Consider the following 16,557-nt stretch of genomic DNA (forward strand, 5'->3'; position numbering starts at 1 on the left):
ATGAGTGGTTGATGATGTTTCTGTCAACATTATGAAATAAAAAAAATAATTTCAATTCAAATGGGAACCACACACAAGGTAAAACATCAGAATTACATATCAACATGAGAATATAAAGACAATTAAAGAAATAAATGTACAAATAATGAACATACAGGTTGTGACAAGCCTGTTGCCTTGATACAGTGTAAGAAATATTGTGGCACCTTCACATTATTTGTTCTGTACTTGATAAGCTCTTTGATAAGTACTTTGTTCTTGTACTTGATAAGCTGGGAGTTGTTTCAAGTTAGAAGACACAGACGTGAAGGTCACCAACATCAAAGGTTCAGCACTATGTCTTCTCGCTTATACAATTTATTACATTGTACAGTTTGCACTGAGAAATATGATGAGACAGACAGAAGACCAAAGGTCTTATGTTGTGGCCACACATTTTGCATGAAGTGTCTGCAAGAAGTGTTCAGCAGAAGCCTACACCTGGTAATACATGAACACATTCCACCACTCAGTTGTCCAAGTTGTCGTCAAACAACTGAGATGCTCGATGTCGGGAGCATTTCTCGTCTGTCTGACAACTTTGCCATCATTAATTTTTTAACCGATGAAAAGTCAAGGAAACAATATTGCAAGAAACATCAAGATGAAATAATGACATTCTTCTGCTATCAGTGTCACAGGTTTGTAATGTAATGGCAATACTTCATATGTAATGGTAATGGTAATGACTGTATAGGGTTCATATGAGGAAATGTCAGAATGGACTGAAACTATGATGCCATACTGAATATAAGAATGATGTATAGCTGATAAAATGCATATACACTAGGAAATATCTGTCTTTCCCAATGTAATACATATTCATACAGGCAGACAGTACTAGATGGAGAGGATTTAGCATATGCAAGGCTTAAAATCTGGCTAGACAGTAAAAGCCAGTGATTTGTATTTGAAGCTGCAGAAGAGACTTGCTAGGGAGTAAATCATTATTTTTAATTGAAAGCAAAGAACAGTAAGGTAACATAGTCGTTATTGGATGTGGCTGGAAATCTGCCACAGAAAGAACCTTGCAATAGGGAAGCAAATGTGTCAATCTTTTTAATGAGGATGGTTGAAGTTTCATGAAAGTCATGTTTGCAGTATAAAGTGAGTTAACTCCTTGTGCTCTATCCATATTTTACACTAACAATCATTGTAGGTGACACATTAAAGGCACAGTAACATCAAAATGATGAAATTGTGTAACTCTTTATACCGTATGACATGCTTCTAGTAATTATTCTTTTGAGCTAACTAATCATATAGCAATTGCTTTACTGATACAATGATATACAGTAATGTATGCATGTAATAGTTTAAAACGCTCTATCCATACTTCAGACAAACCTAACCATAATGACCTCTAACTGGGTTGACTTTAGCCCACCAGTAACTAACTTACATTTACACAGATTGTTTCATGTCCAGTTTTAATTTCACAAGTAAGAGGGGTCATCTGTAAGTGTTAATATGAATATTTTTGGTAACCATAAGAAAAAGAGCCTAGGAGACTGACTCCAACAACAGATCCTAATTGGTTTGTTCTTTGCTGAACTCTTTAGGTCCATTTTTTGTAAAACAAAGGGCACATTTGGATCCTTTGAGTTAGGTTTTTTTACATTAACAATCTTTGTAGGTTAAAGGGGTATTCCGGGAATATGAACGTCTGACACAAAAACCCACGATGATGTAAATAAATAAGTACAACAACAATCAATGTCAATAGTCACAAAACGGAGCTTAAATAGTTTGATTTTATGATTTACAAAATTTATGGCCTCTCTAAAGTAGGCGGAGTTATTACCGAGATGGCCGCCACTGGAAACTACAAGTCCCATAGTTCTCAGTAACTCCTCCTCCCTCTTATGCTCTGCCCCCAGTGATGATGTAACAGACTGCCCTGCTCTGTTACCATAGCAATGATGTGTAACTGCCATCACCAAAACACCAGCCATACTGGATGCACTGCAACCAACCAACTACAGCCAAACATAGTGGTGATCACATGATCTGCCCAAGCAGCTGCAGGACATTTGATGTGGACATGTGACCAGCGGCCATCTTCTGTTATGTTTCTGATCCACAACGGACCGTGCAGAAGAAATTAACGGACTGATTAAAGGGCCGATAGCATTTTAATTCTTCTGCTAATTCTAATTTTCTGCTAAGGGAAGCAAAATTTTAAATAACAACTAATTACACATTAGCTTATATTTTGAGTACCTATTCATATATGAATTATGCTTATTCCTGGAATACCCCTTTAAATATTAAAGACACAGTAACATCAAAATAATGAAATTGTAAAATTGTATACTGTATGAGATGGGTCTAGTAATTATTCTATTGAGCTAGCTAATATTAGCAATTGTTTTATTGATACAATGACATACAAATAATATAAGTATGTAATAGCTTAAAGGATCTATCCATACTGTAGACAAACTCATAGTAAAGAGCTACCATACCGGAAAAACACTACTGTCAGATTTACTCCTCAGCCACTACGACCCCTAACTGGATTGACTTGAGTCTACCAGTGGAAATAATTCCATCTACACAGATTGTTGTAGGTTTGCTTTTAATTTCAAAAGTAGGACAGATCATCTGTAAGGTTTTATATGGGTGTTTTGTTTGGTAGCCATGAGAAATAGAGCCTAGGAGACTGGCTCCAAAAACAAATCATAAAGGGTTTTTCCTCTGTAGAACTCTTGAGGTCCATTGTTTGTAAGACAAAGGACACAGTTGGATCCTTTGGGCCAGTCCAACCTTGCTAGTGCAGCACTCAAGGGCTCAGCACATAGCTGCAAAAATGTTACCATTATTCACACTTGCATGACAAGACAGTGATGACTAACTATAGCCAGTGACTAGACGTGGTGATCACAAGCCTTGTTGAGAAATTATTGCTACACAAAGGTCAAAGTAGTAGGCAAAGGGTAGATTTGGGCACAGAACATTAGGGAATTTCAACTTATATATAAGTGGCTGCACACATTAATTCATTTTTCTTATTAGAAAACCACATTAAAGAAAATAGAAAGTATCCTCTTGTAAAATCAGCTTGAATAGGAAAAATGCAACAATCTTCCCTTCCATGTGACAAGCTGTCAATAAATACAGTTACAGAAGAAGAATGTGTGGAATGGAGGTGGAGGACTATGACATACTCCCACATCCTTCAACCTGTCTGACTCATAATGCCTTTTTCTATTTCTTGTACAATGACTTATATATAGTACATGCTATGGTACAGTTCCAAAATGTGGAGGTGATAGTAATATAGCTACAATACAGTTACATACTAGGTTATGCTATATATACACCAGGGATAAGCAGACCCTACTAAATTCAGGTCTAGCCAGGTGTCATTAGCGGCTGTGTTAAGCCAGACCAGGACCCAAACTAACTTAAGTTCAGGTAAGGGTTTGGAGCCCAGATTTCCAAACTTTGGTATGGACCCAAACACTACTAATTAACACAAGAGTGACTGGGAAATGTTATGGTGTATATTAGTACATGTGTTATGCATATATATCATTATTTAAAAGAAGCCTACCATTTGTTTGGATGCATTATGAAGCAAACATACCTTGAGAATGCTGTGGCTACACTGATGCAGGATCATATCTTGGTTAATCCCTGAGTGGTTTTGCAAAAAAAAACAATTATAACATTCAGGACTCTCGGGAAGCGGGGTCAGACTGGCTGACATAAACACATTTCACACTGGAGTTTGGAATTACAAATGGAGGTTAATCAAGCATGACTAATCAACCTGAGCTGGATCACTCATACACAGCAGCTGGGGGATGGTGCAGCAATTGATTATTCTGTCTGGCAGGGAGAAGTGTGATTGCATCATATTCTCCTGCAGTGAATAACTCAGGTGCTAGGAGAAGTGCTGAAGGAGCCATGGAAGTGAGACAGCCTCATTATCATAATGTTATATCTGTTTTATCAGCAAAACCACTCAGCTCAGGGATTAACCAAGATGTGATCCTGCATCAGTGTAGCTACAGCATTCTCAAGGTATGTTTGCTTCATAATGTATCAAATCAAATGGTTGATTTCTTTTAATTATGTTGTATATTATACTAAAAGACAAACTCCTTCCATACAACAGCAAGAACAATATCTGACCCCACTAGCTTAGGCTTAGCTTTCTTATCTCACAGAAATCAATAGGAATCTTGTGTAGGTGGATAGTTTTTCCTACTCAGCTAAGCAGCACAAAATGTCAGGTTTCTTTTCAAATTCTGGTTTTATGATCCTCTTTGTAATGAAAGGTAGCATGTCACTGCAGAGCTGAACTGTTTAACCCGAAAGTAACTACTATCAATTTGTAGTACAAACGCAATGTCCAAAAGAGATAAACATTCAGCCAGTGTCGGACAGGCCCACCAGAGTACCAGAGGATCCTCCGGCGGGCCCCCAGCTCAACCCAATACTGAACCCCAGAGGTCCCTCAGAAAACAACACAATTTGGAGGCTGCTGGAGTATATTTCCTGGGGGATAATGAAATGTGGGCCCCCAGATTAATTTTCTCTGGTGGGCCTAAGTAAACCCAGTCCGACACTGCATTCAGCTATAATGCGAGATTTCAAAACAAAGCTAACTAAGCATCACATGCAACACAAAAGGAAAATAATGGGGGACATCTACCTTGGTGTACAATTGAGACATTTAAAAGGTCTTTTTTGCGCCTTATGTATGATCATGTCTTTTTTCTTGTGGTACATGTTTTCCTTTTTGGGTAGGCGCAAATTTTGGCTTCAGTTGAGACTTTTTGTGGCAAATGTGTGAAATCCACATGGACATAAGCCAAGTGAGGGGGTTATATGCAGGAGTGGATACTGCTGTAAATTTGGGATTTGAGGCAATGGCCTGCATTTTTAAGCACTGTAGTCACACCCCTAAGAGATGACGACATATGAGGCTGCGGTCACTTGTAATGTTAACACATACATTTTCAAAAGCATCACCAAAGCTAAGAAGAAGAAATTTGCCTAATTACATTGCTGTCAACAGTTCATTTACAAAATACATGTGTTAACAAGATGTAAACACACAAGCTAACATTGTATTAACAAATTTATCAGTTAACACATTGTTAACATTTGTGTTAACGTTGCATTAACACATGTATTTAACAGCAATGTCATTAGCAAAATCTGCTCTTCTCAACTGTTGTGATGCATTTGAAAATGCATGTTTTAAAAAGTAACCAATTAATTTCCAGAAAATGTAAATGCTAAAATTTATGTATTTAAAAATAACAGCCCAAACTTTCAATGCCCAGCGGGTTAATGAGCAAAATTTTAAACATTTAAAGCATGCAAAATAATTCCAATTTACTAGTTAAAACAGGGTCTATGAAAAAACCTTTTTCTTTGCACCTGCCCTGGACCAGGTACAGATTTGTGCCTAAAAAGTGGCAAAAATAAGCAAAGAAAGTGATACACAAGTGAAAAATCAGAGGAAACATCTGGAAAATAAAGATACATAAGGCACACTGCACAAGTTGCAGACCAAGGTGTTCTTGAAAAACAACAACAAAAGTCGCACTGAAAAGTTGCAAAAATGACAAAAGTCGCAAAAATGGAGACAAATAACTTAGCAGAAATAAAGATACATGTCCCCCAATGTCTGCTAAAGTTGTTACTATGACTGGGTTAAAATTCCTTGTAGTAAAATGATATTTTAGTAAATACTTAAAATAAAATAATTAAAAAAAAATCTTGATTTTTATTCTTCGAATTATGATATATGTAATTTTTTATTATTCAATTTAGATTGTTCTTTTCAAAACGGAGACAATGTTCAGTTTGTGTGAAGACATAAAGTCGACTGGTGACCCCCCAGTTGTCAATTTATTCATGAATTTCTAGTGAGTAGAATCATAAGAAATGTGGCTTCAGAATTGTAATATTGGAAATTGTAGCATTGGAAAATTGGAAATGAAGCAGGTGTCAGAAGAGGTGACGGCTTCACATTAATGCAAAACTGGTTGAGAGCAGTGAAGAATAGCTCACCGGAAGCTACTTTATAATATTATGTAGTATGCATTAACCCCTAGGCACACCAGGACGTTAGAGTACGTCCCCGCGGCTAGATGCTAAGCGCACGGGGATGTGCTAGAACGTCCTGCTTCTGGCACCGGCTCACAAACGATTTACCTGATAAATTAATTCAGAAATACCCATGCATAGATATCCACACATCAATTCCAAATGACACAAATTAATTCAACAATTTGCATATGTATACACCCCTTCTTTATATTCATCCCATCTCGGGAAGAAGAAAACCAATCCTCTAGATATGCCTACTCTTTCTTTTTTTACATGTTGTCTGTCCCTCCAGACATCAGGATTAGAGGGACGGACAACAGTTAAAAATATAAAGAAAAAGATGCAATACAATAGAAAATTTATATCATTGAATGAAAACACTGTGGAACATTTTGGAAGGAGAGTTTGTCTTAAACATCTTAAGCTCCGGTCAGAGTAAAAAATGTTTCTCTTTCGTATTTTAAGTTATTAACAAATACTTGTATAGTGTAAATACAATATTACAGATAGACATTCGTCCCAATGCGCCGTCTCGCCAATGTTTGTAAACAAAGCCATGGTGCATGTCAAAAGAGGTTGCCTAGCAACCTAACTCACAATGTGGAACTAATAATACAAGTAAGATCACTTGCAGCTCTAAACCTGCCACTAACCAAACTGAAGCCATACCTTACTGTGGTGGAGGCCTGACCCCGAGATGACTTGCTGGGATGATGGGATCTAGTGGCGGAGCTGTAAACAGCACCACCGTGCTCTCCATGTTACTCACCGCCGTCAATAACTCAGGTGTCGCCACAACTCTCGCGAGACACACCCGGACAGGTCAGGGGCCATCTTGGATGTGGGAATGCGTACATTTTGCCCGTGTTTAGGAATGTATGTTAAGGGGATATCAAAAAATTGTGTCATGGGTATAGTCCAATAATTGGTCTCAAGGTGAAACATGTCTGCTGTGGCCACTTAATCAAAATCCGGCATTTTCACAATTAGTCTGCACTCGGTGAACCTCTGCGTGCATCACTGTGTATATCGGAAGGATCCATACACCCGCTCTGGAAAGTGTAAGAGTAGCATATTTTAAAAAAAGATAGTAAAACTTAATTGTGAGCTGCATGTTAGAGCTTTCCAATTTCTTTCAAAGATGACACATTCCATGAAGAGTTACTCAGGCTACACATACCTTGTTAATCTGCTACAATTTAGCTTGATAACACTTTTACATTTTCTTTGCTCACAAGGTTATTGTGCCCTAGCTGTGCTCTTCAGCACATGGCACAGAAGCTCCATAAGACGGAAAGTACAGAGTCAGCAGCACTGAAGTACAGACAGCAAATTCATTTGGCGATAAATGACTGCAAGGAAAAGCAAAATCACCTGCGTGAGATAATACAAGAGGCAGAAGTGGAGAAACTCAAATATGAAAGCCTGTCCAGGGCCTTAGAAAATATAGCAATAGCTACCAATGATTTTGAAGTTCTATTTCAGAAGCAGATATTACAAGACTTGCTGAATGTGATTGCTGACTTATCTGAAGCAGTCAAGGAAAGTATTTTACCAGCATCCAGGGGTTGTAGAGACAGGAAGGACTTACTTAATCCTCCAGGATACTGGTGTACTGCAAATTCTACACAAACATCTTCACTAGTTTACTCAAATCGAAAATAGAAGTCCTAACATCAGAAACAATGGTGCTATATTTTCAGACATTAAAATGATTGGTTTTTGATGTATTTGACCTAAACTGTTTCTATCGGTTTTGCAAATAAAGCACTGAAAATGTTACCGTTCAATGTAATTAAGAGTTTGGTCCTTTCTGTCTAAATGACGTCAGGATAACCTAAGAGTGAATGTACAGGAAATTTTTGCAGTTGTCCACGTCATATCAATATGGACTTCCAAAAGTCATATACATAGCTTCAAAACAAAGTTAACTGATTTTCAGTAGACATTTTATGCATAATATGCCTCTATATAGCAAAATAAAGGTATGATTGCACTCAGACAATACAATATTTTAGACATGTTACCAAGTGCAGGTTTGTTCCTACAATCTGCTAAACTGAACTGAAATGCTGAAAGTTCAGTTCAGCAGCAGTGGCAGTACTACTGCTATGGGATCCGGGTTAGGGGCCTGGGCTGCACTGCAGATGCAGTAATTATCTTTCCTCACGAGGCCTCTCTTAGCCACTATTCATCTGTTTCTGTTCTTGCACACATGCTGTCTCATGCTCTGCTTTATCTCCTATCCCGCCATATAATAAAGTACTTACTATATGGAGTCACAGGAATTTTTGTTTTCTACTGCACACTCCCGGTGCCCCCCCCCCCTCAACTTTGGCCTTTGCCCTTTGCCCTCACATAGCATTCTGACCCTGCTCAGAAATAGTTCAGTTTGTGGAACTCCGCCCCAATAGCCTGTGTCCCATGCAGCAGGATGAAGAAACGCTTTTGGAGCCATGAGGAGATAAGGTGAGGGGAAATGTCTGTTGTCTGTGCGGGAAAGGGACCTGACTGTTGTCAGTGTGTGTATGTTGGGGCTTGTCACTTCTCTGTTGTGAGTGAGGGGAGGGAGGACTTGTCATTTCTTTGTTGTTATCGGGAGAGGGGGACTTGTCACCTGTCTGTTGTCAGTGATGGACGGGGGACATGTCACCTAATAATAATAATTATTATTATTATTATTATTATTGGTCTGTCTTCAGTTGGGGATTAGGGTTTGTCACTTGTGATGCTCACAATACAATGTACACTACTGTGCATGTTATTGGCTGATTGTTATCTATGCTCAGACCTGAACACTTTGAAAAGTAAATGCATGAAATAAATAGTCCGTGCACTGATTTTCTTTGGATCATGGACTGCATTTGCCCATATGCATATAACCTAATAGGGGAAACATTTATAACCCCCTAAGCCCACAAACTGCCCTTCTTCTGTTATATTTTTAGCATATTACTAGGTTGCAGCATGAATGAAAAACCATCTATTATTCTTTGGTACCATGCAGTCCAGTAGCCAGGTAACCCCACCTCCTGCAGTCAGGTAATCCCACCTCCTGCAGTCAGGTAACCCTGCCTCTTGCAGTCAATTTGCTCTGCCCACTCCATGCATCTGGCATCCCAGCCCTACCTACAAATTGTGATGTTATTCTTAGGTTCTCTGAAGATCTCACGCAACTCCTAGCATGCGTGTCAAAGCTGCACATGCATGGTGTGCTAAAATCACAGGCGCACTGCGCATTCATGAAATCTATATATAAATGGAGAATGATCTCACAATTGGGAGGCAGGGCTGAAACAACACATGCATGGAGTGGGCAGAGAAGACTGACTGCAGGAAGTGGGGTTACCTGACTGCAACGTACAAAAGCATCATTTGTTTTCCCTTCATGCTGTAGCCTAGAAATAAAGACCTCCAGGTGACGTTACTGTATTCTGCAGATTTACTGCAAATAAATTCTGGGCTTAAATGTGTATGTAATAAGCAATGTGTGCAGGTATTTTAAGAGTTTTGAGACTGAAAAACCCTGTTGAGTAGATAAGCTCCCAAACACAATTATGCAACGAGGCCCATCCTTTCCTATATACCTCCCTGTTCAGCAGTTCTAAGTTTGGTCCAGTAAATCCTACAAATACACACACTGAGTTTGTAACTTTGCTTTGAAATGCTTCAGAATTATATTCCACCATACACAATCACATACAATATGATGCCTACAAAACTTAAAATTTAAGTCTTGAAGGCACCACAAATCTTTTTTACGTAGACTTTATAATTTAGAGAATATTACTATTGCTGTGGAAACCCATCTTTTACTGTACTGTATTTAGTGTCACTAATGGTTGTGGGTGACCTAAAAATCACAGTACAAAAACCATAAGTGTATTTTAAGGATTTAACTTGCAGTATACTTCAGCTGCTGGCCAAACGCTGATCTTGCCAATAGCTTTACCTCTTGACATGCTTTTAGGGGAGAAAAATCATATGTGGAGGTGAATGATATTGCATGTTGAAAAACAACATGCCCAAACTTTTCCTCCCATCCCATTAGGCAACTTTCCTATGCGTATCTGCATCATTTACAGTGAAGGAAATAATTATTGGATCCCTGCCTAAATTTGCCCACTGACAAAGTCATCAACAGTCTATAATTTTAAGGGTAGGTTTTGCCACCAAGTATTAAGTATTAAGGGATCAAATGCTTTTTTCTCTCAGCAAAATGCAAATAACTTTATACAATGTTATTCTCTGGATTAAAAAAAAAAATATTCTATCTCTTAATGTTAAAATTAACCTACCCTTAAAATTATAGACTGTTTATGTCTTTGTCAGTGGTCAAAAAATTATTTCCTTGACTTTATGCATCATCATATTACAGGGGTGGTCATAGTTGTTAAATGTAATAAAACCTATGCAAAGCCAATAGTTCCCTTTTATGGTCATTGCTGAAAAAGAAAAGTGACCACCAGCAAGTTCACACAGTGATAAGAATGCCAACTGGGTTTTCATAAGAACAGGTCATCCAACAAGATCAACATCCCAACGACCCCGAAGATCAGCTTAGCTGCTCAAATGAATGGCAGCAAATGATTTATAGCAAACTGGTCTGACCACTACAGAGAATGAAGCAGTTTCTTTCCTGCTATATTCTTAGATTATTACACATTGAGGAAAACTGATCTATGGTGATGCATGGACTCACAAAAATTTGATATGTTTTTGATATTGTTAGCCAATGAAACCCCTTTTACAACTTATGGGATGGCCTCCATTAAATTACTGTCACCAGAATGACTTGTCATGGTCTCATCACCAGTCAAACTGTACACTATAGGGCACATTTACTAAGAAAGTTGGAAACTTCACTAAAAGTGTCCTGCCTGTGTATAATGCTGGGTGAGACCGATTCAATAAGAACCTGCACCAGAAATCATCAATCTGTTGCTTCCCTGGCACCAACTTTTATGTGGTGTGGCTTTAACAAAGGGGGTGCAAAGCCCTAAGAAGATGTGCCCTTATGTATTTAAGGAATACACCTGTGATAATCAGTTATCCTACTCTTCTGTCACAGGTAGTAGCCCCAGAAATAGCCTCTAACTGCATCCATGGTCTGAACTAGTCAAACCATTCCCCTACCGAATGAATGAATGAATGAATGAATGAATCAATCAATCAATCAATCAATCAAGAGCAAATCCATAGCCTCAGATGTCTGCAGATAGGTTCTTGAAATTCAGGCTCTGGCCTTAAAAAGGGACATTAAAGGGAACGTTCCCTTCACTTTTAATTAGCTTCTGAATATTCTACTAATATCTCACACAAAAAAAGAGAGATGAGACAGTTCAAAGATGAGAGATGATGAGATCCATGAGATGTATATAACACACTGGGGGTCATTTACTAAGGGCCCAATTCGCGTTTTTCCCAATGTGTTACCCGAATATTTCCGATTTGCGCCTATTTTCCCTGAATTGCCCTGGGTTTTTGGCACACGCGATCGGATTGTGGCGCATCGGCGTTGGCGTGCACGCGCCGGAAATCGGGGGCGTGGCCGAACGAAAACCCGACGGATTCGGAGAAACCGCCGCATTTTTTTAAAAAAAGGTGTCGCTGGACACCCGCTTACCTTCACCAGGAATAGGATTGCGAACTCTGGCGGACCTCATTTACTAAAGGTCCTGCTGCCGACCTTCCATCGGGTTTTCCCAAATATTTCTGATTTGCGCTGTTTTGCTCTGAATTGTCCTGGGTTTTGCCGCACGCGATCGGATTGTGGCGCATTGGCGCCACAACAGAAATCGAGGGGCGTGGCCGTTGGACAACCTGACAGATTCGGACAAACCGCGTTATTTAAAAAAAGAATTGTGTCGCAAGATAAGCACTTACATGAACCGGGAAGAAGAAGGTGAACTCCGACGGACATAGGCGCAGCAGCGACACCTGCTGGATAACGGGCGCACGACGTTAGTGAATCCCCGCAGATCCAAATCCTCGTCGGACGTGCCGCGGGATCGCGACTGGACCGGGTAAGTAAATGTGCCCCACAGTGTCAGCACTGCTACATCTTAGCTAAAAGACACACACACACACACAGCTCTACTGTGCCTTTTTCTCCTGATATAAAGATATTTTCTTGCCTGTAGCTTGTAGAGTAAGTTTTTGCCTTCTTCAGGATCAACACAAAATAATGTATAGGTAGGATTTGATGGACTTGATGTCTTTTTCCTACCTCTTTTACTATGATACTTGCCAGCAGGAAATAAGTCTGTGTGTAAGGGGCAGAGACACACTCCATCTTGCAGACAGGAGAAGCAGTGAATTAGATAATGTTATTTTGTTATCCTGAGTATATTTAAGAACCTTGTCTTCTGGGGAATACCCCTTTAAGTTTATTATGGATCGTTGTATGTATTTTACAGGAAAAAGAACTATTTCCAGCTGGACATCAGACGTCAGTTTTTAGGATAAAAAGTAGCAAAATTTTATTTGAAATCCATTAAAAAGGAGTACAATGGTACATGACACAGCATAAGGAATAAAAAATAGCAACAAAGCTTACGCGTTTCGGTGATTAAACCTTATTCATAGCTTGTATGTATTTTCGCAACTGTGCTTTCACAATGTCTGAAATTCTCAGAATACAAAGTGTGAAAAAGATTTGGCATTTACTAGATAATGTATTGATGACCGTCAATTTAACTGACAAGGCTATCCCAAGAACACAGTTAATTAATTTAGAAGCAATGCACTAAAAGCCCCTAAGGGAGTAACACAAGATTCCTTGTAATTACAGATACAGACTGCTACTACATTACACATGCACAATCTAATAAAGTCATGAAAATGATACTGCCAGAATTTTTAACTCATTTTTTCATTTTATCAGTATGAACCCAGGCAAGAATAGCTAATCTAGTTTTAGATATGAAATGTGGTCTGATATCACTGGGAATGAATAGACATTGTACAAAAAATATCAGAATTTAAAAGTCTGCCAGTATCTTACACTTATCATAATGTAGAAGTAATAGAGTTTTATGAGAACTGTGTAATTAAGTTCCTGTGAAATATAACAGTTTTTCTTGAATTACCAATGTCCTTCAGTATTCAATATTCACAAAATGCCGGTTTGTTGCAGATCAGGTTTGTTGTATCAAATTCTTCAAGTATACATGAGCCCCCTACATCTAAATGGGTGTTTAGTCCCGTTTTTTCTGCTTTGTATTTTTACATTTAGTCTTCACCACTTAAAACAGGTTGTGTTGCCAAACTACGACTATACCTCTACCAATGTGAATATTAGTCACACTTATTTGTCTATACTTTCTTCCTTATCTCTCATCCAGACTGGTGTGGAGAATTTGAGGTTTCGATCTTGTAGGCCGCACTAATTATGATTGAACCATTAGAGTTGAGCCCAGTGGCGTAACTAGGAGAGGCAGGGCCCCATAGCAGACTTCTAAAGAGCACCCCCTGCCGGCTTAACAATATACATATATTACATTCCTATATACATAAACATACAGTTCATCACTCATACATACACATTAATACACTGTTACACACATATAGAGCATATACACATCACATATACACTCATACAGTGCCATATACAGACATACAGTTTACTTACACACATAACGTACTGTACTTATACACACCATATACACATACAGCATATACACATCACAAAAACACACATAAGCAATACCACAATGTACAGCATAATATGTATATAATGGTACACATTCTTCATTCTTTAGTGTCAGGTCGGATTCCGGGGCCCCCTTGACACTGTGGGCCCCATAGCGGCTGCTGTGGCTGATACCGCTGTAGTTACGCCCCTGGTTGAGCCTATGTTGTTCAACATCCTCTTTACCCTCAAACTTCTTATTTACCTAACCCATAACCTTGATCCACTCACCCACAAGTGCATGCTCTTTATTCCTTGCTTTCTTGTGTCCCATTCTGACCCCAATCAGTTAGTTTTGGAAAATAAAACACTGCATTTGTTTATATAACCACTGCTTACTGAGCACAACACTTACAAAGTTGTCATAGACTAATGTATACAATCTTGTGTATAAGCCCTTCCGTGTCATATACCTTTATTATTTGTATTTGTCCTGAGAAATATGAAATCAAGAAAATGTATGGATTTCAAATATTTAGGTGTAAGGCTCAGTGTTTCTTTGAAGGGTTTTACTGAGAAATATAAAGAACCAACGATGTGGCCGAAGGTGAGGGGGCTGCTTAAAAAAATTAACTGTGTCCTGTGCCATAGTCTTTCTGTACTTTGCCCCTGTTTGTGGCTCAGACAGCTTCCGGCTGGCCAAATCCCTGTTTTTTTATATCTCTCGGACAACCCCTTTGAAAAGTGATGTTTTGGACTCATTTTGAGCTGTCCCACCCACTGGCCATTGTATGATGATAAGCTGATCTTGAGCAAGTTCTTAAAATGACACTTGGCACAAGCGGTCTTCTAGATAATTGAGTTACTTTATATGGCTATTGATGTATTGGCCAATTAAAGGTACTGCTCCTTTGCTGCTTCTTTTCATTGTACAGTATGATCATAATGCAATCATCCCCAGCTGCTTTTCACAAATCTGTTCTGCCTACATTCCATCTATTTTTAACCTGATCAAGCAAAAGATATAATTATCTGGTTTCAGGCTAGAAATCATATACCTATAATTTACTACACAGCTTAAAATGCTGATATCAAGGACACAGCAACCTCTGGGCTAGGTTAATGTACTGCCATTCTATATTCATGTTTTTCCAGACTTTGTTACTTTTTTTTAAAAGGATAATATTATTGCAGTTTACTGTGCTTACAGTAGGTATTTTTTCAGCATATTTTTCAATTGATTTAAGTCGCGTTCTGTAAGTAAAACCTTTTACGGACATTGTACCATAGCACCACAAAACTGTCACTGCTACAAAGCATGCAGCAGGCAGATAAAAGAACCATTTCCATTTTTGTTTCAATCATTTTCATTAAAATATCAGAATACAGTAATAGAATACCAGCCATTTTAGGCTTGAAGGAAACCTACCATAAAAATCCAGCATGATAAACCAGGGTCACTTACTCATAGATCCAGGCACTGTGACTGTGGTAATCTAAATATATTTGTTATATATGCCATCCTTCCTTCTAAAATGACTTTGTTTCATTATTCTAATGAGCCTGAAGGGCTCTGGGGGGGGGTGTTATTAGAGCCTGTTACAGTGTGCTGAAACATCTTAAGTAGCAGTGAGATTACATCAGACAGAGGGAGTGGGAAGTGCTGAGGTAGCAGAGGAGATGGGGGAAACAGTGTAAAAGGCTGTGAAGAGAAGTTGCTGAGTGTCTCGGGTCAATAAGAAAAATTACAAAAAAATGGCATTGGCTACTTTGGGCCAGTGTTTGAGCAAAACTACTGATGTATGAGGAGGCATCATACTGTGTCAGAGGCACTGAAGAGGCATTATACTGTATGGGAGACACTGAGTAATATTATGGTACAAAACATATATATTTTATTAAAAAAAAGAATGTCAAATACTGTCGTAAACACACAAAGCCCAATGCTATAGGCATACAGCGGGGCTAACTTAAAGGGAACCTACCACCCCGATTCTACCTATAAAGGTAGAAGGGGTGGGAGGTGGATGGATGGGACGTTAGGATAGCCCTTTTTTGGGCTAATCCTCACGTCCCGGATGTCTTTTAGAAAACTTGATTGCATGTATATGCTACTGGGGCGTGGAGTAGCCGGACATGAGGCTACTAATCGCAGCTACTCCACGCCCCAGTAGCCACGTTACTCCGCCTACCAGGTAACCTTTGACAAAGTTCTGTAGTTCCTTAAAGTGTAACCGTCATTCTGAGCAAAAAAACCCCTAAAAAACATAATTCTGTTCCAGGTGTCCCTGGGAATCATTCCTCAAAGTATTTTGCCTCTCGGTGCTCATTTAGTACCTTTTTTGGCCCATAGCAACCAGGGTTTCCAGCTCTCAAAAATGAATGTACCTAGCAACAGCTGTATGAGAGATCACTGACATCTAGGGGAAGTCTGCAGAATACAAGAGGAATGAGCAAGATTTGGGTAACTAATCCAATTGCAAAAGGGCTTAAAATTAACTGCCCTACAACATATCAAAAGATTTTTGAAATGAAAGTTACACTTTAAGTCTTATAACCATCCTAACCTAATAGACAGTATCATAACTATGCTCTTTTTAAATAAATACAGTCTATAGAGATGGGCAAATTTTTCTAAATTCGATTCGACCAGGTTCGCAGAATTTTGAGACAAAATTCAATTCGACCCGATTCGAATCATAACAAATCACGACATGTGACGTAACAGTAGGTCACATGCCGGGTGCATGGAGAGGGCTCATGGGCTGAGCCCTTTCCATGGTGGGTAAGTCTTTGCTGCATATTGCAGC

The 16,557-nt window shown here is 38.9% G+C and overlaps 1 protein-coding gene and 1 long non-coding RNA gene across 7 annotated transcripts in view; both read right to left on the reverse strand.

Annotated features, from left to right (window-relative positions):
- Positions 1-16,557, reverse strand: part of DLGAP2 (DLG associated protein 2) — a 628,408-nt gene that overhangs the window by 491,872 nt on the left and 119,979 nt on the right. The window lies entirely within an intron of this gene.
- Positions 5,886-7,600, reverse strand: LOC140122012 (uncharacterized). Its single transcript, XR_011854239.1, has 2 exons — positions 7,295-7,600; positions 5,886-7,166 (listed from the first exon to the last, which is right to left on the reverse strand). It is a non-coding gene; the product is annotated as an uncharacterized lncRNA (long non-coding RNA).

Source organism: Engystomops pustulosus, chromosome 3 (genome assembly GCF_040894005.1).
Source record: "Engystomops pustulosus chromosome 3, aEngPut4.maternal, whole genome shotgun sequence".
Taxonomy (NCBI): domain Eukaryota; kingdom Metazoa; phylum Chordata; class Amphibia; order Anura; family Leptodactylidae; genus Engystomops; species Engystomops pustulosus.